Source organism: Heptranchias perlo, unplaced genomic scaffold (assembly GCF_035084215.1).
Source record: "Heptranchias perlo isolate sHepPer1 unplaced genomic scaffold, sHepPer1.hap1 HAP1_SCAFFOLD_73, whole genome shotgun sequence".
Taxonomy (NCBI): domain Eukaryota; kingdom Metazoa; phylum Chordata; class Chondrichthyes; order Hexanchiformes; family Hexanchidae; genus Heptranchias; species Heptranchias perlo.
In genome coordinates this window covers 1,498,482-1,525,942 of record NW_027139761.1, presented here as the reverse complement: position 1 = coordinate 1,525,942, position 27,461 = coordinate 1,498,482, and the positions used below count along the sequence as shown (strand labels likewise).

Sequence of the window (27,461 nt, the reverse complement as noted above, 5' to 3'; positions counted from 1 at the left end):
GGTTTTGTTTAGGGCTCCTGACGCTGATAAAGATGATTGGGGACAGTTGATGAGTTAACGGGTGTAACGGTGCAGATACTTCGGTGTAAGGGCGCAGATACTCCGGTGTGAGGGTGCAGACACTCCGCTGAAAAGGTGCAGATGCTCGGATTTAAGGGTGCAGATCCTCCGGTGTAAGGGTGCAGTTATTCTGGTGTAAGGGTGCAAATACTCGGATTTAAGGGTGCAGATACTCGGATGCAGGGATTTGTTGCCGCGACTGTAATGCGGCTTCGAATTGTTGTTCGTTTCCGAGGCAGCGCTGCAGGATCCTTTCATGATCTCTCCCAAATCAACTGAAACCCAACGGAATGTGAATACAATTTTGCGTTTCCAATATAAAAGGGAGTGACATTCATTGTGGAAACAGTCTGGTGTCGCTCACTGCAGAAATATCCATGTCAGAGTGAAGCGGCTCTCCTGCAACCTTCGGACCTTGTCTGTCCAGAAGAATTCTGATTTCCGCGAAGCCAATCACAGGTTGAATGGTGGAAAATCGGCCGTGTTCAGCTGGCCATCGAAACCGGGCATTTTGTTTTGCAGCCAAAACAAACATCAGAAACCAGGAAATACGAGACCATGAATATTAAAGTAAGAATTACCCTATCGTCCCTGGGTGGGCTCAAACCACCAACTTTTCAATTAACAACCGAACGCGCTAACCGATTGCGCCACAGAGACCACATACGCACTTGGAATTGAACCACTGATTCAACGAGCTAAAAATTCAGGTTGCATCGATCAATTTCACCTTTCTCGACGATCAGTTCACTTTTCCTAAATAAAGGGTGTGAAGCTTGCACGAGTGAAAATCTGTGCTCTATTATTCCTGAACATTAAACTCACCTTGCCATTAAACACCTGTGTGTTGGAAGACTCAGTCCCCTCGTGGTCGAGAGGATTGATTTCTCGAGCTGTGATTCGCCATTCTCTATTCCAGTAATATTCAGGTTTGCTGAAAATGAGATGAGATGAAATGAGCAGGTCAAACGAGCAGGTCTGTGAAACGACATTGATTTTACAAAGTTGTCTCTTGCACTTACAGTGAAGCGGACGGCAGTTTTCACTTTTAAACTAGTAACTATGATGTTAAGAAAAAAATGTAGCCGAGAAATACTCGATTTCAGCGCGGTGACACTGGGTCAGAGTAAAGTTCAGTTCATGTGATTGCCGAGTGGCGAGAGGGTGGAAAGGCGAACAAAACTAATTCAAAGAAAGTGCAGGTCATTGAGGTGCCTTTAAATTCCTGATTGTTTGCACTGAGCTTCCTCCCAAAGCGTTTGAGATTCACGTGGAGCGATTTCGGGACTTATTTTCCCTCTTCTCAATAGTTTCATCTGGAGATCAAGATCAAATGTCGAGGGCAGAATGAGGCGCCTTCCTGAAATTTGGGAAGTAGGGAAGCAGACTTTAGAACGAGGTTCTGTTTATTGAGAAAAAGCAGATAAAGCATTCATTCCGGAACGATCCAGAATCCTATCAGCTCTAAAAGTAACGGTTACCCGTGATTTGAACATTCTGGTGACGCAATGGTAATGTGGATAGAAGCAGGAACTGGAAAAGTGAAAATTGATGGATTAAGTGAGTGGCCAAAACTGCGACAAAATCGAGTTCAATGTTGGGGAGAGCGAAGTCATCCACTTTAAATCTAAGAAAGGTAAATCAGAGTATTTTCTAAATGGTGAGAAACTAGGAAATGTGGAGGAGCAGAGAGATTTCGGGGTCCATGTCCAGGAACCGCTACCAACTGGCGTACAGGTACAAAAATTAATTACAATGCTGAATGGACTGTTAGTACGTCCGGTTAGCTCATTTGCTTAAAGTGAATCACGGATTTGATTCTTGTAATTTACTTAATTTATTCCTGGTTTTTGTAACTTTTAAAATCGAAGCTTTGCAAATAAAATCCACGGACAAATTCACGGAGACAGTTCTTGAATAACATCCATTGTAACTTTGCCCCTGGGCCGGAGAAATAAATCTTTCTTCTTTGGCCTTTTTCATAATTGATTATATGGCGCAATGGATAGCGTTTTAGACTTCTCCTTGGTTTGTTTGAGAAAACCTTTAAAGATTGTGGGTTTGAATCCTACCAGAGTTGGATTTTCGTTTCGGGTTGTGTTATTAGGGCGCTGGGAAATGAAACTTTGCAGCAAAACCGCAACAGGGTCATTAATGTCCGTCACGGATGTGAAACCGCCCCCGACACTTCATCTTACACAAGTGGCTCCAGTGACGCTCGAATTAATGATTGGATTGACGAAACACTCTCAAGAAGGAGACTCGACATCTGCTCTAACAGAAAGTCAATCTGCTGGTCTTCCTGCTCTGTCAGACTGCATGTTCCTTCAGACAGGTTTCTAACTGGACACATGCATCCTGCTGCCGTGCGAATATTGGTGCTTGAGGGGTAGAATTGTTGCTTGCAGTAATTCTATTCCTGTAAAACTAGCTCCTGAAGTGTAGGATGGAAAGTATCCTGGCTGAGCGGTCAAAGGCACTGGTTTAAAGCTCCAGTAAAATCCCACGATTTGGAGATGGATCAAAATCATAGTTTGCGTCTCCAAAACCGCAGCCTCTCTCCTGTAAACAAGTAATACTAAACATCTCATCTGCTATTGCAAACAGCGTACTCCGGAGGAATCACATGGCAATACAAATAAGTAGATGCATTTTGGAACACACCAATTGGACCTTCAACTCCGGTCGAAATGTTCACCGGTAAAAGGTTTGTTTAATCTAGCTGAGACTCGAGTTAACAACCTGGCATTTTCCGACCTCATATATTGATCGATTGTGCCTTTGGAGCCCGGTCACTCTGATCACCTGTCCCACTCTGCTGGAAAGAATCTTGAGGTGAGTGGTCCTTACCTGTGCAAACGTGTCCTATCACCGTGATGAAACTAATATCTGCACTTTCACTTTCAGCTTCTTTCACGTCCTCTGCTCTGACGCACTACATTCGGGTTTTCTGTGAACAGGTCGAAATGAACTTTGCCAAAAATTCTGTCAGTGGTTAAATTTGAACCCAGAAACACCCCAGACATTGGATCCACGCGCCTTTGACCACCAGCTCACGCTTCCAAAAAACATGGCCACTGTTTAAAGGTCTGTTTAATGCTCAAATAAATGAATTGGAGCTAATTGACCACATTTACCCCGTGCTGGGGTTGTTCCCCTTGAAGCAGAGAAGGTTCAGAGGAAATTTGATAGAAATGTTCAAAGTCATGAAGGGTTTAGATAATGTAAATAGAGAGAAGCTGTTTTCATTGGCGGAAGGGTCGAGAACCAGAAGAAACAGATTTGAGGTGATTGGCAAAAGAACCAAAGGCAACATGAGGAAAAACATTTTTACGCAGCGAATACTTATAATCTGGAATGCGCTGCCTGAAAGGGTGGTGGAAGCAGATTCAATCGTGGCTTTTAAAAAGGAATTTGATAAATACTTGAAGGGGAAAAAATAACGGGCCACGGGGAAAGGGCCAAACTGAGTTGCTGTTGCAAAAGGCCGGCACGGATTCGATAGATCGAATGGCCTCCTTCTGTACTGTGTCCATTCTATGATTCTACAATAATTATTATTTTACAAAGAGTGAACTGCCCAACCGAAAAATACTGTCCCTCTGGAAAGCAGAGAGACACTTTACCGCCGTGTAAAATGCGATGACCCCGACGTGCTTCGAACACGCATCCTTCTGATCGAGAGTTACACGCGCTACCGTTGCGCCAGGAGGCTCACACCGAAAGGTTGCATCCGAATCCACAAGAGGGAGATCAGTGCCGACCGCTGCAGGGACTCACAGAGACGGAAGCAGCAACAGCAACAGCGCAGGAGCCCCGCTCTCTCATCCAGCCGCTGCCCGGTCCCGGCCTGAGCCCTGTCTGGGAGCCGCCTGCCGCTCTCTCTTTTACTGAACGGGACTGACCCAGTATCAGCTCACACACAGAGTCAGGAATCCCACTCCTGGCAGATTCACTTCTTTAAACCTTCTTTAGATTCAGTTAATTATGATTTAATTCAATCCTGATCTGCCCTCCCCTCTGTCAGTTCAGGACTTTATTTAAACCGATACTTGGAGTTCTGTTTTACAGGGTGCCGGCTGTTTAAGCATTTCTCAGTCCCACTACTCCCATTAATAACACTTTTTGCTGCTAACCTCTGCTTAATACAAAGTGCCCAGGAATGAGGAAATTTCGCCTGGGGACTGGGGAACTGACTCGGATTCGGCTCAACCCTCAAATCCCCAAAGTTATTGTCACTGCTGCTGCACAGGATTAAAGGAAGGGACCGATCCAGAAGCTGCTTAAAATTATTACTGGCAAATCAGGGCAAAAGGCAAAAGATACAGTCTGCTTCTCTGTCTGTCTATCTGCCTGTCTACCTGTATATCCGTCTGAATGCGTCTCTGCCTTATTCTCAGGCTTTTTGATTGCTGGCTGCAGGCCTCCCTCCTCGACTGAATTACGAAGTACCGGACCGTGTGTCGGAATGAATGACTTTGACTGACCGACTGTCTGCCTTTTTATGGACCCGCATGGCCACATTTCTGAGTTCCTGCCTTCGCTTTGTGTCTCGGGCCTGTTTCTGTATCTCAGGATGAAAATACACACACAACATTCACACACCGACTTTGACCACTGAACGCATCTTTCCTCTGCTGCAGTGTGTACCAACTACAAGATGCACTGCACCAACTCGCCAAGGCTTCTTCAACAGCATCTACCACCTGGAATGACAAGGACTGCAGGCTCATGTGAACACCACCATATGCACATTCCGCTCCAAGTCACACACTATCCCGACTTGGAAATGTATCGTCATTCCTTCATCGTCGCTGGGTTAAATCCTAGAACTCCCAACCTAACAGCACTGTGGGAGAACATTCACCACACGGGCTGCTGCGGTTCAAGGAGGCGGCTCACCACAACCGTCTCCAGGGCAATTCGGGATGGGCAATAAATGCTGGTCTCGCCAGCGACGCCTAAATCCCATGAATTAACATCTTAGTTCCTTAGTTAGTTCCTTCAGGTTTTTTCCTTTGTACCTTGTGAAATTTTGATCATTGAGATGTTTGTGAGGGAAAGCGTAAGAGGATTGCCGGCGTTTCGTGTGGGACAGAAGTGATGTTGTCTAACGGAGAAGCGACACAGTGCTATGAACTGAGCAAAGGTTTCTCTAGTTCAGCGGTCGACACGTTCGCCTCACACGCGAAAAGTCCCCGGTTAGAACCCAGGCGGTAACGTTATTTGGGAAGTTATCCTGATGACCGTCCAGGGCTGAGCTTCACCTGTGAAAATGTTTGTTCCTGTTAAATTTAACAACGGCTCTATCACAGTCCTGGTGTCATAAACACTGAACATTTTTAACCAGACTCTTAAAATACTGTCCGGGAAATGAGAACGGATGAAAGTTCGTAACATGCAAAGAACAAAGTTTCGCTGTCACTCGTTAACCATGCTAATATTTCCACCGGTCGGCAGCAGAAACTTATCGGTTCATTAATGAAGATTACCGTTATTCATCTTTCACAGAGAATCATCGGTTTCGTGTATTCAATTCGGAATGTTCATAATTGTTTTGTGAAAATTATTTCCTTGATCGAGAATCGAACCCGCAGCACGAAAACGAAACCATTACATCGTAAACTCAAGCTGCCAGCCAGCAAATTAAGTAACGCAAAAATTTCGGGAGATGAATCCCTGAATCTCTCTGCTCCTCCATACTCCCGAACTTCTCTCCATTTAGAAAATACTCTGATCTATCTTAGTTTCTCAGTGGATTATATCACACTTCCCCGCATTGAACTCCATCTGTCACAGTTTTGCCCTCTCAGTTAATCATCAATGGCCCTTTGCTACTTTCTGCTCCCATCTACACTATTTACTGCGCCAACTATCTTGCTGATATAAGGGTGAAAACTGCCCTCCGCTTCACTGTAAGTGCAAAGAGGCAACTTTGTCGATGCCGTGTAGTGTTACAGAACGGCAGGTTGGACCTGCTCGTTTCATCTCATCTCATTTTCTGGTAACGGGAATATTACTGAAATAGAACCTGGTCAAATAACAGTTCAAAAAACCAGTTCTCTCTACCACTGGGGACTGAGCCTTCAAACATACAGGCAGTTATGAGTCTAATGCTCAGAAATAATACAGCACAAATCTTCACTCGTGCAAGCTGCACACCCTTTATTTTAGAAAAGTAAACTGATGGTGGACAGCTGCTGTATTGGTCGCTGCAACCTCAAGCTTTAGCGCGGTGAATTAATGGTTTAGTACAAAGCACATAGTGTCTCTGTGGTGTAATCGGTCAGTGCGTTCGGCTTTTAATTGAAAGGTTGGTGGTTTAAGCCCGACCAGGATAACTTTTACCTCGGGATTTATTGCCTCACAGCGTCAGGTTTTCAATGTGTGTTTTGTCTGCAAGAAAATGCACGGTAAAAATTGCCAGCGGAGCACGGCTGATATTCCAGCATTGACCCGACGGTCCGATAGCAGGCACATACCAAAAATTTAAAAATCCGAGATTGGCTACACGGAACTCAGAATTCTTCTTCACAGACAAGGTCCGAAGCGAGGACTCAATGGTTGCCGGAGAGATGGTTCACTCAGATATGGATATTTGTGCAATGAGCGAGACCAGACTGCTACCTTGTTTCCACAATGAATGTCACTCCTTTTTTTGGAAAAGCAACATGGTTTGTACATTCCGACCGGTTTCAGTTGATTTGTGAGCGATCATTAAAGGCCCCTGCAGCGCTGTCTCGGCGAAAAACAGTTCTAAGCCGCATTTCAGACGGACAACAAAGCCATCAGTTTCCCGCTGTTCCCCAGCTCCCAAATTGAGAGAGGCTGCGAGAGCAGGATTTATGGAGATCCGGAGGGAGTGAAATTTTATTTGGGCTTCAGTGGGAAATCCAGTGAAAGTGAATAAGAGTTCCAGGATTTGAACCAGTGAAACTCCCTGAGCGGGAATCAGATCCAAAAAGCAACTGGCAACAGAGCCGTGCAGCCAATGTAAAATTTCGCTGCTACCCAGCAGATCAGCCATCCTTCCGGAACACTGTGCCCATCCAATCTCGCTTTCTTGTACAATGTACGATATACAGCGATATCAGATTCAACACTAATTATTTCAAGTGAACAATATTTTCCGCTGTTCACCAATTCGTTTTGAATGTACGACTTGCATTATAATGATGAGTTTGCAGAATGAATTGCTCTGAAGCTACATAGATGTGGAGACATTGGCTAAGAACTCATCAGCTGGGTTGTAACTTTACTTTTCCTACCGTCTCAGCCTGCTGGTGTTGCAGGTTAGATCAGCCTTCGCCATTCAAGGGAGTCTGAGAATTCTATCAGGGGACAAAGCAGAGAGACAAGAGACAGAGTCAGGGACGGATACAGAGATGCAAGTAAATAAACAAAGAATATAAATGCCAGGTTCTGCAAACTAGCAGAATTTAAGATGCTGATTGGGAGATATTCCTTCTCGTGTCTTGAAATCTTGCAAGTGAACATTGGGCGGCCGCCACGGTGGAATGTCTCTCCTGCTTTGAAAAAGGTAAATGGGGTCAATTAGATCCAGTTTATTCATTTGTACATTGAACAGATCGTTAAACCGTAACTCACCGAGTAAAATTCAAACCTGTGCAAGAAAGCCCCAGTGGGGTATGAGACTCACGCTTCAAACACTGGGCCATCGCAGCTGTACACAGCAGTTCTTGCACAGCTGTCGGTCAGACTGCGTAGGGTTATCACAGTACCTCCGTCAGACTGCATATGCTTTCAAACAGGATTCCAAATGGACACATGCAACAAATGGCCATGCGAGGATTGGTGGTATTGGCGTTGAATTCTTGCCAGCTTAACATGCGACTCGAGCTTGATACCTGGCCAATGCAGGATCGTTTTACATTCTGCACCAATGAGGAACACGGGAACAGGAGTGGGCCATTTCGCCCATCGAGTCTGTTCCGCTATTCAGTCCGTAAAAAGCAGGACAAATCGAATCCGGCCAATTGCCGCACCATCAGTCTGCTCTCAATCATCAGCAAAGTGATGGAAGGTGTCGTCGACAGTGCTATCAAGCGGCACGAACCCACCAATAACCTATTAATCGATGCTCAGTTTGGGTTCCAACAGGACAAACAGGCTCGAGATCTTATGACAGCCTTGGTCCAACCATGGACAAAAGAGCTGAATTCCAGAGGTGAGGTGAAAGTGACTGCCTTGACAGCAAGGCAGCATTTGACCGAGTGTGACATCAAGAAGCCCGAGTAAATTTGAAGTCAATGGGAATCAGGGAGAAAACTCTCCAGTGGCTGGAGTCATACCGAGCACAAAGGAAGATGGTAGAGTTTGTTGGAGGCCAATCATCTCATCCCCAGGACATTGCTGCAGGAGTTCCTCAGGGCAGTGTCCTTGGCCCAACCATCTTCAGCTGCTTCATCAATGACCTTCCCTCCATCATAACGTCAGAAATGGGGATGTTCGCTGATGATTGCAGAGTGTTCAGTTCCATTCGCAACCCCTCAGAAAATGAAGCAGTCCGAGCCTGCATGCAGCAAGACCTGGACAACATCCAGGCTTGGGCTCATAAGTGGGAAGTAATATTCGCGACAGACAAGTGCCAGTCAAGTGACTTTCTAACAACCTCGCCTTGACTTTCAACGAGATTACCATGGCAGAATCACTCAAACCAACATCCTGGGGGTGACAACATATCAGAAACTTAACTGGACCAACCACATAAATACTCTGGCGACAAGAACAGGTCAGCGGCTGGTTATTCTGTGGCGAGTGAATCACCTCTTCATTCTCCAAAGCCTTTCCACCATCGACAAGGCAGAAGTCAGGAGTGTGATGGAATAATCTCCACTTGCCTGGATGGGTACTGCTCCAACAACACTCAAGAAGCTCTACACCATCCAGGACAATGCAGCCCACTTGATTGGCACCCCATCCACCACCCTAAACATTCACTCCCTTCACCACCGGTGCACAGTGGCTACAGTGTGTACCATCCACAGGGTGGACTGCAGCAACTCGCCAAGGCTTCTTCGACAGCACCTCCCTGCTGGACTCCACTAGTCACATCCTGCCACTGTGAGTACCTACCCATTATCCCTACTCTCTGTCGCATTTCGCTCAGCCAACTTCCGAACCAAGTCCGTACTTTTCCTTCGATTCCATGGGCTTCTATCTTAGCTAACAGTCTTTTATGAGGGACCTTATCAAATGCCTTCTGGAAGTCCATATAAATAACATCCATTGACAGTCCCTTGTCCACTACTTTAGTCACCTCTTCAAAAAAATTCAATCAGGTTTGTCAGGCACGACCTACCTTTCACAAATCCATGCTGGCTCTCTCTGATTAACTGTAAATTCTCGAGGTGTTCAGTCACCCTATCCTTAATTATAGACTCCAGCATTTTCCCCACAACAACCCTAGTTTGTGTAATCTCTCCTCATAATTTAGCGCTTGGAATCCAGATACCATTCTGGTAAATCTATGCTTCACTCCCTCCAAGGCCAATATATCGCTCCGAAGGTGCTCAGAACTGATCACAGTACTCCAGGTTTGGTCCAAACAGGAACTTTGTATAGCAGAAGCATGACTTCCAACCCCTTGTATTCTCACCCTCCAGATATAAAGGCCAACATTCCATTTGACTTTTTCCTGTACCTGTCCATGACAGTTTAATGATGTATGTACATAGACCCCAAAGTCCCTTTGGACCTCAAGAGTTTCGAGCAATTCACCATTTATAAAGTATTCTGATGTAACATTTTTCGGTCCAAAGTGGATGGCCTCACACTTGCCAACATTGAAATCCATTTGCCACAGTTTTACTCATTCATTGAATCCAGTAATATCTCTCTGTGATCTCATTCTTCCATCCACACTGCTTCCAATTCTGTCATCGGCAAACTTGGACATGTGATTCTCGATCCCGTCATCAAATATCAATCAGACCGCTCAAACACGGGTAAATTCACATTCATCTTCAATCTCCACATCATCTTGAGACATTTTATTTACTCCGCGTGTGCTGCGCCTTGGAAACTTCCACAGTCTGTCCTCTGGAGTTCAAATCTCATAACTGCAAAGATGTCAAAATCCAATCGGTGACTTCTCACTCAGAAACAGTGATATAAAAGGGCTCGTCCGGGATTTGAACCCGGAACCTCTCGCATATTCACGTAGTTGAAACACCCGAAGCGAGAATCATACCCCTAGACCAACGAGCCACTTGACAAACAGCCAGTCTAACATTTCATCACCGTCTTCAGCAGATTGGCCATCCTTTCAAACCGCTTCTGTCCATCCAACCTCGTTTTCTATTCCGATGTGCAGCAATATCAAGTTGTACACTAACTATTTCCAGTCACCAATATTATTCTCTCTTTACTAAATTCGTTTCCAATGAACGAATTGTTTTATCAAATAAGACTTTTCAGAATTAGTTAATCTGAAGCTACATTGACATCTGTCTCGGCATCGTCATAGAATATAAGTTACCATCAGTGTACTTCATTTATAACGCGGTTTTCTTTCACTGTGAGGGCGAAGAGACATAAATGTGGAGACATTAGCTCCGAATTTATCAGCTGGGTTGCACCATTACTTTTCCTACCGTCTCGGTCTTTTTTTCCTTTACCTTTCCCTGCTGGTGTTGCAGGTTCGATCAGCCTTTACCGTTCCTGGATGCCTGAGAAGTCCATCAGGGGACAACATAGAGACAAGAGACAAGGAGAGATAGAGAGATTCATGGAAATAAAGTCGCTTATAAATGGGTGGTTCTGCAAAGTAGCAGAATTTTAGTTGCAGATTGGGCAAGATTCTTTCTTGTGTATTTGAATTTTGCAAGAGTACATTGGGCACCCAATTAAAAGCGCCGGCCACGCTCGAGTATCTCTCATGCACTGAGAGAGATAAATGAAGTGAGTTAGATCCAGTTCATTCATTTGAGCATTGAACGGATCTTTAAACAATAATTCAGCGAGCAGAAATCAAACCTGCGAAGGAAAACTCCATTTGATCTTGAATTTAACGCTTCAACCACTCGGTGATCGCAGCGGCACATGGCAGTACTTGCATGGCTGTCGATGTCACTTTAAACTGCCAGTTGCTTCAAACGATGCCCGATAGACCGGCGTTGTCTTGTAGCTTTCCCAGCAGCTTCATTTGATTCGGTGGGTCAAGTTTGGGAAATTGAATGATTTTCAGCGGCAGCTTGTGGTAGTATATTACCTCATTTTCATTACCGGTAATGAACCACTGCAGCCACTGCAGAATTCGGTGCCACCCACAGCCGATCGGCCATCCTTTCAGACCTCTTCTATCCATCCAATCACGTTTTCTATTCCGATGTAGAGAAATGTCGAGTTGCACACTAACTATTTCCTCCGTTCTCTTTCGCTAACATATCACTGAACCAAACTTCACAAGTCACTCAGGAAAAATAATTCAGTTCAAAATCATTAGCTTCCGAAGGACCTGCGAGGACAGACTGACCAAACCTGTGTTCAGTCGTGAAGCTTGTGGGTGTGTTGTGATCCGAAGGGACAGAGACAGGCCTGCGACACAGAGCGAAGGCAGGAACTCAGAAATGTGGCCATAAATGGGCAGGCAGTCAGTCACAGTCACTGATTCTGACACACGGCCCGGTATTGGTTCAGTCAGTCGGGGAGCGAGGCCTGCAGCCAGCAAACAAAAAGCCTGGACTGAGAATAAGGCAGAGCGCCAATCAGACGGATAGACAGACAGACATCTGACTCAACGTCAAAACGCAGCGTGATCGAATCACGTTGCGGTGATATCATTTTCACAGCAGCTCAGGGTCCTGCCCACAGGTTTTATAGCGGGGCAGTGTTTTATGGATTGGCTGTTGATTGTTAGTAAAATATTATTGATCGGAATTTAATTTGTTACATTAAAGTGCTCTTTGTTTGTTAAATTTGATCTACATCCTCGACAGTATATACAGAAACAAGTAACAATGTTTAAGGGATGTGGTTTATTCAATATTCGTTGCAAAACCCTGTCAGCTGGTGTAAAAATAAACACAAACTACCCAACAGGCGGGTAAGCCCATAAAGCTAAAATACATACGTGGCTGGTTAGCTCAGTTGGTTAGAGCGTGGTGCTAATAACGCCAAGGTCGCGGGTTCGATCCCCGTACGGGCCATAAAGTTCCTATTGCAATGCGTTGGTAACTTTTAAAAGTTTGGCAGACTTTGGAAACAAGCGAATCCACACAAAATGTCATGAGGTCAATTTTTTGGAGTAACATCAATTAATATGTTTTCTGATCTATCTTTTTGAGGTCCAAAGTGGACGGCCTCAAACTTGCTTACGTTGAAATCCATTTGCCGCAGTTTTGCCCATTCACTTAATCTAGTAATATCTCTTTGTAATCTCATTCTTCCATCCACACTGCTTATAATTCTGTCCATCTTTGTGTCATCGGCAAACTTGGATATGTGGTTCTCGATCCCGTCATCCAATATCAATGAGACCGCCTAAATTGGGGTAAATTCACATTCAGCTTCAATCTCCACATCATCTTGAGACATTTTATTTACTCCGTGTGTGTTGCGCCTTGGAAACTTCTGCACTTTGTCCTCTGGAGCTCAAATACAATTCAATTCGAACAACTGCAAAGATGTCAGAATGCAATTGGTGACTTTTCACTAAAATGCAGTGAGATAACAGGGCTCGTCCGGGATTTGAACCCGGGAACTCTCGCATATTCTATTAGAAATACGCCCTAAGCGAGAATCATACAACGAGACCAACGAGCCGCTTGCGGGAAAGCCCTGCAGCCGGTCTAAAATTTCACCATAGTCTTCAGCCGATCGGCTATCCTTTCCAACCGCTTCTGTCCACCCAATCTCGTTTTCTATTCCTTTCTACAGCAATATCAAGTTGTAGACTACCTATTTCCAGTCACCAATATTAGCCTCTCTTTACTAAATTCGTTTACAATGTACGACTTGTTTTTTCAAATAATACTTTTCAGAATTAATTAATCTGAAGCTACAATGGCATCTGTCTCGGCATCGTCAGAGTGTACAAGCTACCATAAGTATATTTTACTCACATTGCTGTTTTCTTTCACTGTGAGGGCGAAGAGACAAAAATGTGGAGACATTAGCTACGAATTTATCAGCTGAGTTGCAACTTTACTTTTCCGACCATCTCAGTCTTTTTTTCCTTTACCTTTCCCTGCTGGTGTTGCAGGTCAGATCAGCCTTTACCGTTCCAGGAAGCCTGAGAAGACCATCAGGGGACAACATAGAGATAAGAGACAAGGAGAGATAGAGAGATTCATGTAAATAAAGTCGCTTATAAATGGGTGGTTCTGCAAAGTAGCAGAATTTTAGTTGCAGATTGGGCAAGATTCTTTCTTGTGTATTTGAATTTTGCAAGAGTACGTTGGGCACCGAATTCAAAGCGCCGGCCACGCTCGAGTATCTCTCATGCTCTGAGAGAGATAAATGAAGTGAGTTAGATCCAGTTCATTCATTTGAGCATTGAACGGATCTTTCAACAATAATTCAGCGAGCAGAAATCAAACCTGCGAAGGAAAACTCCATTTGATCTTGAATTTAACGCTTCAACCACTCGGCGATCGCAGCGGCACATGGCAGTACTTGCATGGCTGTAGATGCCACTTTACACTGCCAGTTGCTTCAAACGATGCCCGATAGACCGGCGTTGTCTTGTAGCTTTCCCACGAGCTTCATTTGATTCGGTGGGTCAAGTTTGGGAAATTGAACGATTTGCACCGGCAGCTTGTGGTAGTATATTACTTCATTTTCATTACCGGTAATGAACCACTGCAGCCACTGCAGAATTCGGTGCCACCCACAGCCGATCAGCCATCCTTTCAGTCCTCTTCTATCCATCCAATCACGTTTTCTATTCCGATGTAGAGAAATGTCGAGTTGCACACTAACTATTTCCTCCGTTCTCTTTCGCAAACATATCACTGAACAAAACTTCACAAGTCACTCAGGAAAAATAATTCAGTTCAAAATCATTAGCGTCCGAAGGACCTGCGAGGACAGACTGACCAAACCTGCGTTCAGTCGTGAAGCTTGTGGGTGTGTTGTGATCCTGAGGGACAGAGACAGGCCTGCGACACAGAGCGATTTGGAACTCAGAAATGTGGCCATAAATGGGCAGACAGTCAGTCACAGTCATTGATTCTGACACACGGCCCTGTAGTTGTTCAGTCAGTCGGGGAGCGAGGCCTGCAGCCAGCAAACAAAAAGCCTGGCCTGAGAATAAGGCAGAGACCCAATCAGACGGATAGACAGACAGACATCTGACTCAACGTCAAAACGCAGCGTGATCGAATCACGTTGCGGTGATATCATTTTCACAGTAGCTCAGGGTCCTGCCCACAGGTTTTATAGCGGGGCAGTGTTTTATGGATGGGTTGTTGATTGTTAGTAAAATATTATTGATCGGAATTTAATTTGTTACATTAAAGTGCTCTTTGTTTGTTAAATTTGATCTACATCCTCGACAGTATATACAGAAACAAGTAACAATGTTTAAGGGATGTGGTTTATTCAATATTCGTTGTAAAACCCTGTCAGCTGGTGTAAAAATAAACACAAACTACCCAACACGCGGGTAAGCCCATAAAGTTAAGATGTCTGCATGACTGGTTCGCTCAGTTGGTTAGAGCGTGGTGCTCATCACGCCAAGGTCGCGGGATCGATCGCCGGAAGGGCCATAAGGTTCCTATTGCAATATTTTGGTAACTTTTAAAAGTTTGGCAGACTTGAGAAACAAGCGAATCCACACAAAATGTCATGAGGTCAATTTTTTGAGTAACATCCATTAATATGTTTTCTGATCTATCTTTTTGAGTTCCAAAGTGGACGGCCTCAAACTTGCTTACGTTGAAATCCATTTGCCGCAGTTTTGCCCATTCACTTAATCGAGTAATATCTCTCTGTAATCTCATTCTTCCATCCACACTGCTTATAATTCTGTCTATCTTTGTGTCATCGGCAAACTTGGATATGTGGTTCTCGATCCCGTCATCTAATATCAATGAGACCGCCTAAATTGGGGTAAATTCACATTCAGCTTCAATCTCCACATGATCTTGAGACATTTTATTTACTCTGTGTGTGTTGCGCCTTGGAAACTTCTGCACTTTGTCCTCTGGAGCTCAAATATAATTCAATTCGAACAACTGCAAAGATGTCAGAATCCAATTGGTGACTTTTCACTAAAATGCAGTGAGATAACAGGGCTAGTCCGGGATTTGAACCCGGGACCTCTCGCATATTCCATTAGAAAAACGCCCAAAGCGAGAATCATACCCCCGAGACCAACGTGCCGCTTATTAGAAAGCCCTGCAGCCGGTCTAAAATTTCACCATAGTCTTCAGCCGATCGGCTATCCTTTCCAACCGCTTCTGTCCACCCAATCTCGTTTTCTATTCCAAAATACAGCAATATCAAGTTGTACACGACCTATTTCCAGTCACCAATATTAGCCTCTCTTTACTAAATTCGTTTACAATGTACGACTTGTTTTTTCAAATAATACTTTTCAGAATTAGTTAATCAGAAGCTGCATTGGCATCTGTCTCGGCATCGTCAGAGTGTACAAGCTACCATAAGTATATTTTACTCACATTGCTGTTTTCTTTCACTGTGAGGGCGAAGAGACAAAAATGTGGAGACATTAGCTACGAATTTATCAGCTGGGTTGCACCTTTACTTTTCCGACCGTCTCAGTCTTTTTTTCCTTTACCTTTCCCTGCTGGTGTTGCAGGTTAGATCAGCCTTTACCGTTCCAGGAAGCCTGAGAAGTCCATCAGGGGACAACATAGAGACAAGAGACAAGGAGAGATAGTGAGATTCATGTAAATAAAGTCGCTTATAAATGGGTGGTTCTGCAAAGTAGCAGAATTTTAGTTGCAGATTGGGCAAGATTCTTTCTTGTGTATTTGAATTTTGCAAGAGTACATTGGGCACCCAATTAAAAGCGCCGGCCACGCTCGAGTATCTCTCATGCTCTGAGAGAGATAAATGAAGTGAGTTAGATCCAGTTCATTCATTTTAGCATTGAACGGATCTTTAAACAATAATTCAGCGAGCAGAAATCAAACCTGCGAAGGAAAACTCCATTTGATCTTGAATTTAACGCTTCAACCACTCGGCGATCGCAGCGGCACATGGCAGTACTTGCATGGCTGTAGATGCTACTTTAAACTGCCAGTTGCTTCAAACGATGCCCGATAGACCGGCGTTGTCTTGTAGCTTTCCCATCAGCTTCATTTGATTCGGTGGGTCAAGTTTGGGAAATTGAATGATTTTCACCGGCAGCTTGTGGTAGTATATTACCTCATTTTCATTACCGGTAATGAACCACTGCAGCCACTGCAGAATTCGGTGCCACCCACAGCCGATCGGCCATCCTTTCAGACCTCTTCTATCCATCCAATCACGTTTTCTATTCCGATGTAGAGAAATGTCGAGTTGCACACTAACTATTTCCTCCGTTCTCTTTCGCAAACATATCACTGAACCAAACTTCACAAGTCACTCAGGAAAAATAATTCAGTTCAAAATCATTAGCTTCCGAAGGACCTGCGAGGACAGACTGACCAAACCTGCGTTCAGTCGTGAAGCTTGTGGGTGTGTTGTGATCCTAAGGGACAGAGACAGGCCTGCGACACAGAGCGAAGGCAGGAACTCAGAAATGTGGCCATAAATGGGCAGACAGTCAGTCACAGTCATTGATTCTGACACACGGCCCGGTAGTTGTTCAGTCAGTCGGGGAGCGAGGCCTGCAGCCAGCAAACAAAAAGCCTGGCCTGAGAATAAGGCCGAGACCCAATCAGACGGATAAACAGACAGACAGATAGACAGACAGACATCTGACTAAACGTCAAAACGCAGCGTGATCGAATCACGTTGCGGTGATATCATTTTCACAGCAGCTCAGGGTCCTGCCCACAGGTTTTATAGCGGGGCAGTGTTTTATGGATGGGCTGTTGATTGTTAGTGAAATAATATTGATCGGAATTTAATTTGTTACATTAAAGTGCTCTTTGTTTGTTAATTTTGATCGACTTCCTCGACAGTATATACAGAAACAAGTAACAATGTTTAAGGGATGTGGTTTATTCAATATTCGTTGTAAAACCCTGTCAGCTGGTGTAAAAATAAACACAAACTGCCCAACACGCGGGTAAGCCCATAAAGCTAAGATGTATACATGGCCGGTTAGCTCAGTTGGTTAGAGCGTGGTGCTAATAACGCCAAGGTCGCGGGTTCGATCCCCGTACGGGCCATAAAGTTCCAATTGCAATATTTTGGTAACTTTTAAAAGTTTGGCAGACTTGAGAAACAAGCGAATCCACACAAAATGTCATGAGGTCAATTTTTTGGAGTAACATCCATTAATATGTTTTCTGATCTATCTTTTTGAGGTCCAAAGTGGACAGCCTCAAACTTGTTTACGTTGAAATCCATTTGCCGCAGTTTTGCCCATTCACTTAATCGAGTAATATCTCTCTGTAATCTCATTCTTCCATCCACACTGCTTATAATTCTGTCTATCTTTGTGTCATCGGCAAACTTGGATATGTGGTTCTCGATCCCGTCATCTAATATCAATGAGACCGCCTAAATTGGGGTAAATTCACATTCAGCTTCAATCTCCACATCATCTTGAGACATTTTTTTTACTCCGTGTGTGTTGCGCCTTGGAAACTTCTGCACTTTGTCCTCTGGAGCTCAAATATAATTCAATTCGAACAACTGCAAAGATGTCAGAATCCAATTGGTGACTTTTCACTAAAAAGCAGGAAGATAACAGGGCTCGTCCGGGATTTGAACCCGGCACCTCTCGCATATTCCATTGGAAAAACGCCCAAAGCGAGAATCATACCCCGAGACCAACGAGCCGCTTGCTAGAAAGCCCTGCAGCCGGTCTAAAATTTCACCATAGTCTTCAGCCGATCGGCTATCCTTTCCAACCGCTTCTGTCCACCCAATCTCGTTTTCTATTCCAAAATACAGCAATATTAAAAGTTGTACACGACCTATTTCCAGTCACCAATATTAGCCTCTCTTTACTAAATTCGTTTACAATGTACGTCTTGTTTTTTCAAATAATACATTTCAGAATTAGTTAATCTGAAGCGACATTGGCATCTGTCTCGGCATCGTCAGAGTATACAAGCTACCATAAGTATATTTTACTCACATTGCTGTTTTCTTTCACTGTGAGGGCGAAGAGACAAAAATATGGAGACATTAGCTACGAATTTATCAGATGGGTTGCACCTTTACTTTTCCGACCGTCTCAGTCTTTTTTTCCTTTACCTTTCCCTGCTGGTGTTGCAGGTTAGATCAGCCTTTACCGTTCCAGGAAGCCTGAGAAGTCCATCAGGGGACAACATAGAGACAAGAGACAAGGAGAGATAGAGAGATTCATGTAAATAAAGTCGCTTATAAATGGGTGGTTCTGCAAAGTAGCAGAATTTTAGTTGCAGATTGCGCAACATGCTTTCTTGTGTATTTGAATTTTGCAAGAGTACATTGGGCACCCAATTAAAAGCGCCGGCCACGCTCGAGTATCTCTCATGCTCTGAGAGAGATAAATGAAGTGAGTTAGATCCAGTTCATTCATTTGAGCATTGAACGGATCTTTAAACAATAATTCAGCGAGCAGAAATCAAACCTGCGAAGGAAAACTCCATTTGATCTTGAATTTAACGCTTCAACCACTCGGCGATCGCAGCGGCACATGGCAGTACTTGCATGGCTGTAGATGCTACTTTAAACTGCCAGTTGCTTCAAACGATGCCCGATAGACCGGCGTTGTCTTGTAGCTTTCCCAGCAGCTTCATTTGATTCGGTGGGTCAAGTTTGGGAAATTGAATGATTTTCACCGGCAGCTTGTGGTAGTATATTACCTCATTTTCATTACCGGTAATGAACCACTGCAGCCACTGCAGAATTCGGTGCCACCCACAGCCGATCGGCCATCCTTTCAGACCTCTTCTATCCATCCAATCACGTTTTCTATTCCGATGTCGAGAAATGACGAGTTGCACACTAACTATTTCCTCCGTTCTCTTTCGCAAACATATCACTGAACCAAACTTCACAAGTCACTCAGGAAAAATAATTCAGTTCAAAATCATTGGCTTCCGAAGGACCTGCGAGGACAGACTGACCAAACCTGCGTTCAGTCGTGAAGCTTGTGGGTGTGTTGTGATCCTAAGGGACAGAGACAGGCCTGCGACACAGAGCGAAGGCAGGAACTCAGAAATGTGGCCATAAATGGGCAGAGAGTCAGTCACAGTCTTTGATTCGGACACACGGCCCGGTAGTTGTTCAGTCAGTCGGGGAGCGAGGCCTGCAGCCAGCAAACAAAAAGCCTGGCCTGAGAATAAGGCCGAGACCCAATCAGACGGATAAACAGACAGACAGATAGACAGACAGACATCTGACTCAACGTCAAAACGCAGCGTGATCGAATCACGTTGCGGTGATATCATTTTCACAGTCGCTCAGGGTCCTGCCCACAGGTTTTATAGCGGGGCAGTGTTTTATGGATGGGCTGTTCATTGTTTGTAAAATAATATTGATCGGAATTTAATTTGTTACATTAAAGTGCTCTTTGTTTGTTAATTTTGATCTACATCCTCGACAATGTGTACAGAAACAAGTAACAATGTTTAAGGGATGTGGTGTTATCAACATTCGTCCAAAAACCGTGTTCGCCGGTGTTAAAATAAACACAAACTACCCAACACGTGGGTAAGCCCATAAAGCTAAGATGTATACATGGCCGGTCAGCTCAGTTGGTTAGAGCGTGGTGCTAATAACGCCAAGGTCGCGGGTTCGATCCCCGAATTGCCCATAAGGGTCTTATTGCAATATTTCGGTAACTTTTAAAAGTTTGGCAGACTTCAGAAACAAGCGATTCCACACAAAATGTCACAAGGTTAATTTTTTGGAGTGACATCCATTAATATGTTTTCTGATCTATCTTTTTGAGGTCCAAAGTGGACGGCCTCAAACTTGCTTACGTTGAAATCCATTTGCCGCAGTTTTGCCCATTCACTTAATCTAGTAATATCTCTCTGTGATCTCATTCTTCCATCTGCACTGCTTATAATTCTGTCTATCTTTGTGTCATCTCTCTCTATGTTGGCGGAATCAATAATGAGGGGTTTTAATCTTGAAATTGGAGACAGACCAATCCGGCAAGAAATCAGGAATTACTTTAGCATACAAAATACGGCCGAAAGCTGGAACTCTCTCGGCCAAAAGGATGTGGATTGTGGCTCAATTCAAATTTTCAAGACTGATATTGGTAGATCATTTCTCGGTTTGGGTTCCAAGGGATTTGTGTCCAAGGCGGGGAAGGAGAGTTGAGTTGCAGATCACGTCATGATCGAATTGAATGGCACAGCAGGAAGAGGGGCTGAATGGCCCTCTCCTGTTCCGATGTTCCTTTTCAGCTCAGCGTGGTGCTGAATGACGTGCAAAAGGCATCAGACTGACTCCAGAATGAAAATCAGGTGCACAGAAGGAGAAACCCTGAGATTGCAGAACGAACTGAACCCCTGCAGCAAAGCCAACAGCTGTCTCTCCACAATAATAGAATGGGAAAAATTTTAGCAACCAGCCCGGCTAGCTCAGTCGGTAGAGCATGAGACTCTTTATCTCAGGGTCGTGGGTTCGAGCCCCACGTTGGGCGATTTGTGTTCTATTTTTCACAATGGGTAATAAAATTTTCAAATTGCAACCTCTTTTCTCGAGTTCATGAAATCCAGTTAAAAAACAGACACAACACTGAGCTGTGTGAAATGAAACCTTGAGCGTTGCCAAATATCCAGTCCCTCCCGATTCGACCTTCTCATTCCCTCCAGATGGGACACGGCAGATTATCGGTTCAATCGGCTTCATTTATTGCTGTTATCAAAAATGTTGAAGGTTAGAAATTGTAATATTTAGAAGATGATATCTCTGGATCCATTAGCCTCTCTGATACATCCTGAGCCCCCCTTACCCTCTTTGATTCTCGCTGAGCTCCTTAACTTCTCTGATACACTCTGTCTCTGACCTCAGAGAGTCCATGATCATCTTTGAACCTTGTCAGTGTTCTTTCCCTTCTCGCATACCCACTGAGTGCCCCTTACACAGATCTGCCCTGAGCCCCCTTACACTCTCTCAGACTCGGCAGTCCTTCACCTCTCTCAGTTCTTAATGTACTCTCCGATGCCCTCTGACAGTCCCTTCCCTTCTCTGAGCCCCCTGACACTTTCTGATGACATCTGACTATCCCTTCCCCGCTCTGAGATCCCCTTGCACTCTCTGATACCCTCTGACAGTCCCTTCCCCTCTCTGAGATCCCCTTGCCCCGATGGATCGCCACTAAGAAGCCATTAGGCTCCCTGATACCTTCTCAGAAACCATTACCCTCCCTGATATCCAAGTGCGATGTAATTTTACAGGTGGATCGACCGGTCTGTGTTAAGGATGAGATCCAGAATTTGTTCGGTCGCTGCTACTTCGGACTCTCGGAATCTGAGAGCTCTATCGGCGATCGGTACCGATCTGCTACTATAAACTGGGTGTGGGTGTATGAGCGCGCTGTTGCTTTATAAACCGAATGAGTTTATATATGAGAGCGATGTTAATATATGAACTGTGGGTGTATATATATGAGTGCGATGTTTATATATGAACTGTGGGTGAGTATATATGAATGCGATGTTTATATGTGAACTGTGAGTGAGTAGAAATGAGCCACAGCAATGTGGTCGATTCTTAATTGCCCTCTGAAAAGGCCAAGCAAGCCACTCAGTTGTAAAATCTCGCCAATAAAAGTCATAATAAGAATAAAACCGGACGGACCACCCGGCATCGGACCACTAGGCACCGGACACGACAAAGGCAAACCAAGCCCAGTCGACCCTGCAAAGTCCTCCTCACTAACATCTGGGGACTTGTGCCAAAATTGCGAGAGCTGTCCCACTGACTAGTCAAGCAACAGCCTGACATAGCCATACTTACAGAATCATACCTTTCAGCCAACGTCCAAGATTCTTCCATCACCATCCCTGTGCATGTCCTGTCCCACCGGCAGGACAGACCGACCAGAGGTGGCGGTGCAGTGATATACAGTCAGGAGGGAGTGGCCCTGGGAGTCCTCAACATTGACTCTGGACCCCAGGAAATCTCATGGCATCAGGTCAAACAAGTGCAAGAAAAGCTCCTGCAGATTACCACCAACCGCCCTCCCTCAGCTGATGTATCAATCCTCCTCCATGTTGAACACCACTTGGGGGAAGCACTGAGGGTAGCAAGGGCACAGGATGTACTCAAGATGGAGGACTTTAATGTCCATCACCAAGAGTGGCTCGGTCGTATCACTGCTGACTGAGCTGGCCGAGGCCCGAAGGACATAGCTGCCAGACTGGAACTGCGGCAGATGGTGAGAGAACCAACACGAGGGGAAAAGTTACTTGACCTCGTCGTCACCAATCTACCTGTCGCAAATGCATCTGTCCATGACAGTATTGGTAGGAGTGACCACCGCACAGTCCTCGTGGAGATGAAGTCCCGTCTTCGCACTGAGGATACCATCCAACGTGTTGTGTGGCACTATCAGCGTGCTAAATGGGATAGATTCAGAACAGGTCTAGCAGCTCAAAACTGGGCATCCATGAGGTGTTGCGGGCCATCAACAGCAGCAGAATCGTATTCCAGCATAATCTGTAATATCTTGGCCCGGCATATTCCTCACTCTACCATTAATAAACAAGCCAGGGGATCAACCCTGGTTCAATGTGGAGTGCATAAGAGCATGCCAGGAACAGCACCAGGCGTACCTAAAAATTAGGTTCCAAACTAGTGAAGCTACAATTCAGGACTACATGCATGCTAAACAGCGGAAGCAACATGCCATAGACAGAGCTCAGCGAATCCACAACCAACGGATCACATTAAAGCTCTGCAGTCCTGCCACATCCAGTCGTGAATGGTGGTGGACAATTAAACAACTAACGGGAGGAGGAGGCTGTGTAAACATCCCCATCCTCAATGATGGCAGAATCCAGCACGTAAGTGCAAAAGACAAGGCTGAAGCGCTTGCAACCATCTTCAGGAAGAAGTGCCGAATGGATGATCCATCTCAGCTTCCTCCCGATATCTCCACCATCACAGAAGCCAGTCTTCAGCCAATTCGAATCACTCCACGTGATATCAAGAAACGGCTGAGTGCACTGGATACAGCAAAGGCTATGGGCCCCAACAACATCCCAGCTGTAGTGCTGAAGACTTGTGCTCCAGAACGAGCTGCGCCTCTAGCCAAACTGTTCCAGTACAGCTACAACACTGGCATCTACCCGACAACGAGGAAAATTGCCCAGGTATGTCCTGTCCACAAAAAGCAGGACAAATCAAATCCGGCCAATTACCGCCCCATCAGTCTACTCTCAATCATCAACAAAGTGATGGAAGGTGTCGTCGACAGTGCTATCAAGCGGCACTTACTCACCAATAACCTGCTCACCGATGCTCTGTTTGGGGTCCGCCAGCACCACTCGGCTGCAGACCTCATTACAGCCTTGGTCCAAACATGGACAAAAGAGCTGAATTCCAGAGGTGAGGTGAGAGTGACTGCCCTTCATTTCAAGGCAACATTTGACCGAGTGCGGCACCAAGTAGCTCCAGTAAAATTGAAATCAATGGGAATCAGGGGGTAAACTCTCCAGTGGCTGGTGTCATACTTAGCAAAAAGGAAGATTGTAGTGGTTGTTGGAGGCCAAACATCTCAGCCCCAGGACATTGCTGCAGGAGTTCCTCAGGGCAGTGTCCTCGGCCCAACCATCTTCAGCTGCTTCATCAATGACCTCCCCTCCATCATAAGTTCAGAAATGGGGATGTTCGCTGATGATTGCAAAGTGTTCAGTTCCATTCGTAACCCCTCAAATAACGAAGCAGTCCGAGCCGGCATGCAGCAAGACCTGGACAACACCCAGGCTTGGGCTCATCAGTGGCATGTAACATTGGCGCCAGACAAGGGCCAGGCAATGACCATCTCCTACAAGCGACAGTCTAACCACCTGCCCTTGACATTCAACGGCATTACCATCGCCGAATCACCCACCATCAACATCCTGGGGCTCACCATTGACCAGAAACTTAACTGGACCATCCATATAAATACTGTGGCTGCAAGAGCAGGTCAGAGGCTAGATATTCTGCGGCGAGTGACTCACCTCCTGAACCCCCAAAGCCTTTCTACCATCTGCAAGTCACAAGTCAGGAGTGTGATGGAATACTCTCCACTCGCCTGGATGAGTGCAGCTCAACAACACATAAGAAGCTCGACACCATCCAGGACAAAGCAGCCCGCTTGATTGGCACCCCATCCACCACCCTAAACATTCACTCCCTTCACCACCGGCGCACAGTGGCTGCAGTGTTTACCATCCACAGGATGCAGTGCAGCAACTCGCCAAGGCTTCTTCGACAGCACCTCCCAAACCCGCGACCTCGACCACCTAGCAGGACAAGGGCAGCAGGCACATGGGAACAAGACCACCTGCACGTTCCCCGCCAAGTCACACACCATCCCGACTTGGAAATATATCGCCGTTCCTTCATCGTCGCTGGTTCAAAATCCTGGAACTCCCTTCCTAACAGCACTGTGGGAGAAGCTTCTCCGCACGGACTGCAGCAGTTCTGGAAGGCCAATTAGGGATGGGCAATAAATGCTGGCCTCGCCAGCGACGCCCACATCGCATGCACGAATAAAAAAAATGCGATTTTAATATATAAGCTGTAGGTGACTATCAATGAATGCGCTATTTATATATGAGCTGTGGGTGAGTGTATATGAATGCAATGTTTAGATATGAACTGTGGGTGTTTATATATGCGTGCGATGTTTATATATGAAATGTGGGTATGTATATATGAGTGCGATGTTGATATCTGGACTGTGGATTTGTATATGTGGGTGCGATGTTTATATATGAACTGTCGTTGTATATATAGGTGTGCGATGTTTAAATATGAACTGTGGGTGAGTGTATTTGAGTGAGATGTTTATATACGAACAGTGGATGTGTATATATGAGTGCAGTATTGACATATGAACTGTGGGTGTGCATATATGAGTGCGATGTTTATATATGAACTGTGGGTATGTATATATGAGTGCGATGTTTATATATGAACTGTGGGTGTGTATATATGAGTGCGATGTTTGTATATGAACTGTGGGTATGTATATATGAGTGCGATGTTTATATATGAACTGTGGGTGTGTATATATGAGTGTGATGTTTATATATGAACTGTGGATGTATATATATGAGTGCAGTATTGACATATGAACTGTGGGTGTGTTTTATGAGTGTGATGTTTATATATGAACTGTGGGAGTGTATATATGAGTGCGATGTTTATATATGAGCTGTGGGAGTCTATATATGAGTGTGATGTTTATATATGAACTGTGGATGTATATATATATGAGTGCAGTATTGACATATGAACTGTGGGTGTGTTTTATGAGTGTGATGTTTATATATGAACTGTGAGTGTGTATATATAAGTTCGATGTTTATATATGAACTGTTGTGTGTCTGTGAGTGCGGTGTTTATATCTTGAACAGTGGATGTGTATATATGAGTGTGGTGTTTATCTATGGACTGTGGTTGGTTATTTAGTTTCTTCTTCTTTGGGTCGATTCTCGCATTTATTTGCAGTGAAATTTTATCCCCGACACTGAAGGATTGGGGATGGAACAGAGAGACATCAAGGATGGGAAATATTTATATCGTCTGCATTTGGTTTTTATTTCTCTGTTCCCTTCTGCCTTTTCCTCTTGGTTTTTCCTCTCTCGGTGCCGGGTGACCATTTGATTTGATGCATTTGTTCTAAACTGATCCTTTTTCCACATCTCGGGGCGGTCAGACCCGCTCTGTCTTTCTGTTGTTGCTGATGATCATTAATGGGAACAGGCCGCGAGTTAAACGTTTCTCTGCAAACCGGAGAAAGAAAAAGAAAAAGAAAGACTTGTTTCTCCGGCCCAGGGGTAAAGTTACAATGGATGTTATTCAATAAAATTGTCCCGTGAATTTGTCTGTGGATCTGATTGTAAAGCTTGGATTTTAAAATTACGAAAACCCAAAACAAAGGCCCTTATCAGCCCATACAGGAATCAAACCCGCGATCACGACATTGTGGCATGTTTTACTCCAGCAAGCTGTGCAACCAGTCTCCTAAAATGCAGTCTGAAAAGCGTTTCACATGCAAAACAAATCATTATTAAACTTGTGACTGTCACTCGGTAACCACGTTAGCGTCTCTTTCAGTCTGCAACAGAATGTTATAGGTTGGTTAATGGTGTTTACAGAAATATTCCTCTTTTCGTCGAGTTTATTTGGTTTCATGCAATTAATTATAGAGGTGTGAACGCCGAATCATAACCACGAGCCCACCAGGCACCTGTACGGACAGTTCACCCAATCCGGTTACTTTGATGATCTGCCCTACTCTGCTAGAAAAACAATAGGATGAACAGCCCTTGCCTGTGAAAAGGTGTCCTCTCCCCTTGATCAAACTAATATCTGCAATTGATGAACTGGAGTGAATTGCGCTCGAAGCAGATCTGGAAAATGCGCAATGCAGCCGCACAGGAATTCCAAATCCACTCTCCGTGGAGGAAAAGGAGTGACAGAAACAGAAGGAGATGCCACGTGAAAGATTTGGACCCGGACCTGCTGCATGAGACTTTAAATGTTGTCAGCCTTTAACTGTAGCTCACAGTGTCAGAACAGTCATTGTTATCATTTGCCTTTAAGGTATCTTCTTGTACTGCATCTCTTCAATATCCCCGGGTTGTTACAGCACTGCTTTCTTCAAATTAAATCCCATTGTGAAAACATACACGATTTCAAACCAAAGCGAGGTGTGTGAGATTGGAAGGAGAGTGTGAGTGGGGATCATGGGCTCGTGCGTGCGTGCATTTTGGAAATGGAAACAGAGACATCCGCTGCTTGTGGGAGTATTTCACCTCACTTTTCCATTTCACGCTCAGGCCTACCCACACTCGGTACTGACATGGCCTGAACAAGTCTTTCGTGTCCTCACAGAAAATGCCACTCTGTTCGAGCAGTTTGTCCGGACTGGGCTGCAATGAGGTAGGACACTGGGAGTATTCAATTAATGAAATCAGTACTTCAAACAGAAAACATTCTTCACTAACTCATCCTGATACATTAGGGTCTCCATACTTGAATTATTGTTCCATTCATTGGAACTTGGGAACATGAGTAGGCCATTCAGCCCCTCGAGCGTCCAGGTTAATACATCCTTCCTGAGGTGGGTGCCCGGAACTGAA

General features: G+C 44.8%; 6 non-coding genes across 6 annotated transcripts; 4 read left to right on the top strand and 2 right to left on the bottom strand.

The window, feature by feature from the left end:
- Positions 1-646: 646 nt before the first annotated feature.
- trnan-guu (transfer RNA asparagine (anticodon GUU)) lies at positions 647-720 on the bottom strand. The gene has a single exon. It is a non-coding gene; the product is annotated as a tRNA-Asn (tRNA).
- A 9,479-nt stretch (positions 721-10,199) lies between these two features.
- trnap-cgg (transfer RNA proline (anticodon CGG)) lies at positions 10,200-10,290 on the bottom strand. Its single transcript is given in 2 exon segments — positions 10,200-10,235; positions 10,255-10,290. It is a non-coding gene; the product is annotated as a tRNA-Pro (tRNA).
- A 1,866-nt stretch (positions 10,291-12,156) lies between these two features.
- trnai-aau (transfer RNA isoleucine (anticodon AAU)) lies at positions 12,157-12,230 on the top strand. The gene has a single exon. It is a non-coding gene; the product is annotated as a tRNA-Ile (tRNA).
- Positions 12,231-17,298: 5,068 nt separating this feature from the next.
- On the top strand, positions 17,299-17,372 carry trnai-aau (transfer RNA isoleucine (anticodon AAU)). The gene has a single exon. It is a non-coding gene; the product is annotated as a tRNA-Ile (tRNA).
- Positions 17,373-19,880: 2,508 nt separating this feature from the next.
- Positions 19,881-19,954, top strand: trnai-aau (transfer RNA isoleucine (anticodon AAU)). Its single transcript has one exon. It is a non-coding gene; the product is annotated as a tRNA-Ile (tRNA).
- Positions 19,955-20,724: 770 nt separating this feature from the next.
- trnak-cuu (transfer RNA lysine (anticodon CUU)) lies at positions 20,725-20,797 on the top strand. The gene has a single exon. It is a non-coding gene; the product is annotated as a tRNA-Lys (tRNA).
- The last annotated feature ends 6,664 nt before the right edge of the window (positions 20,798-27,461 follow it).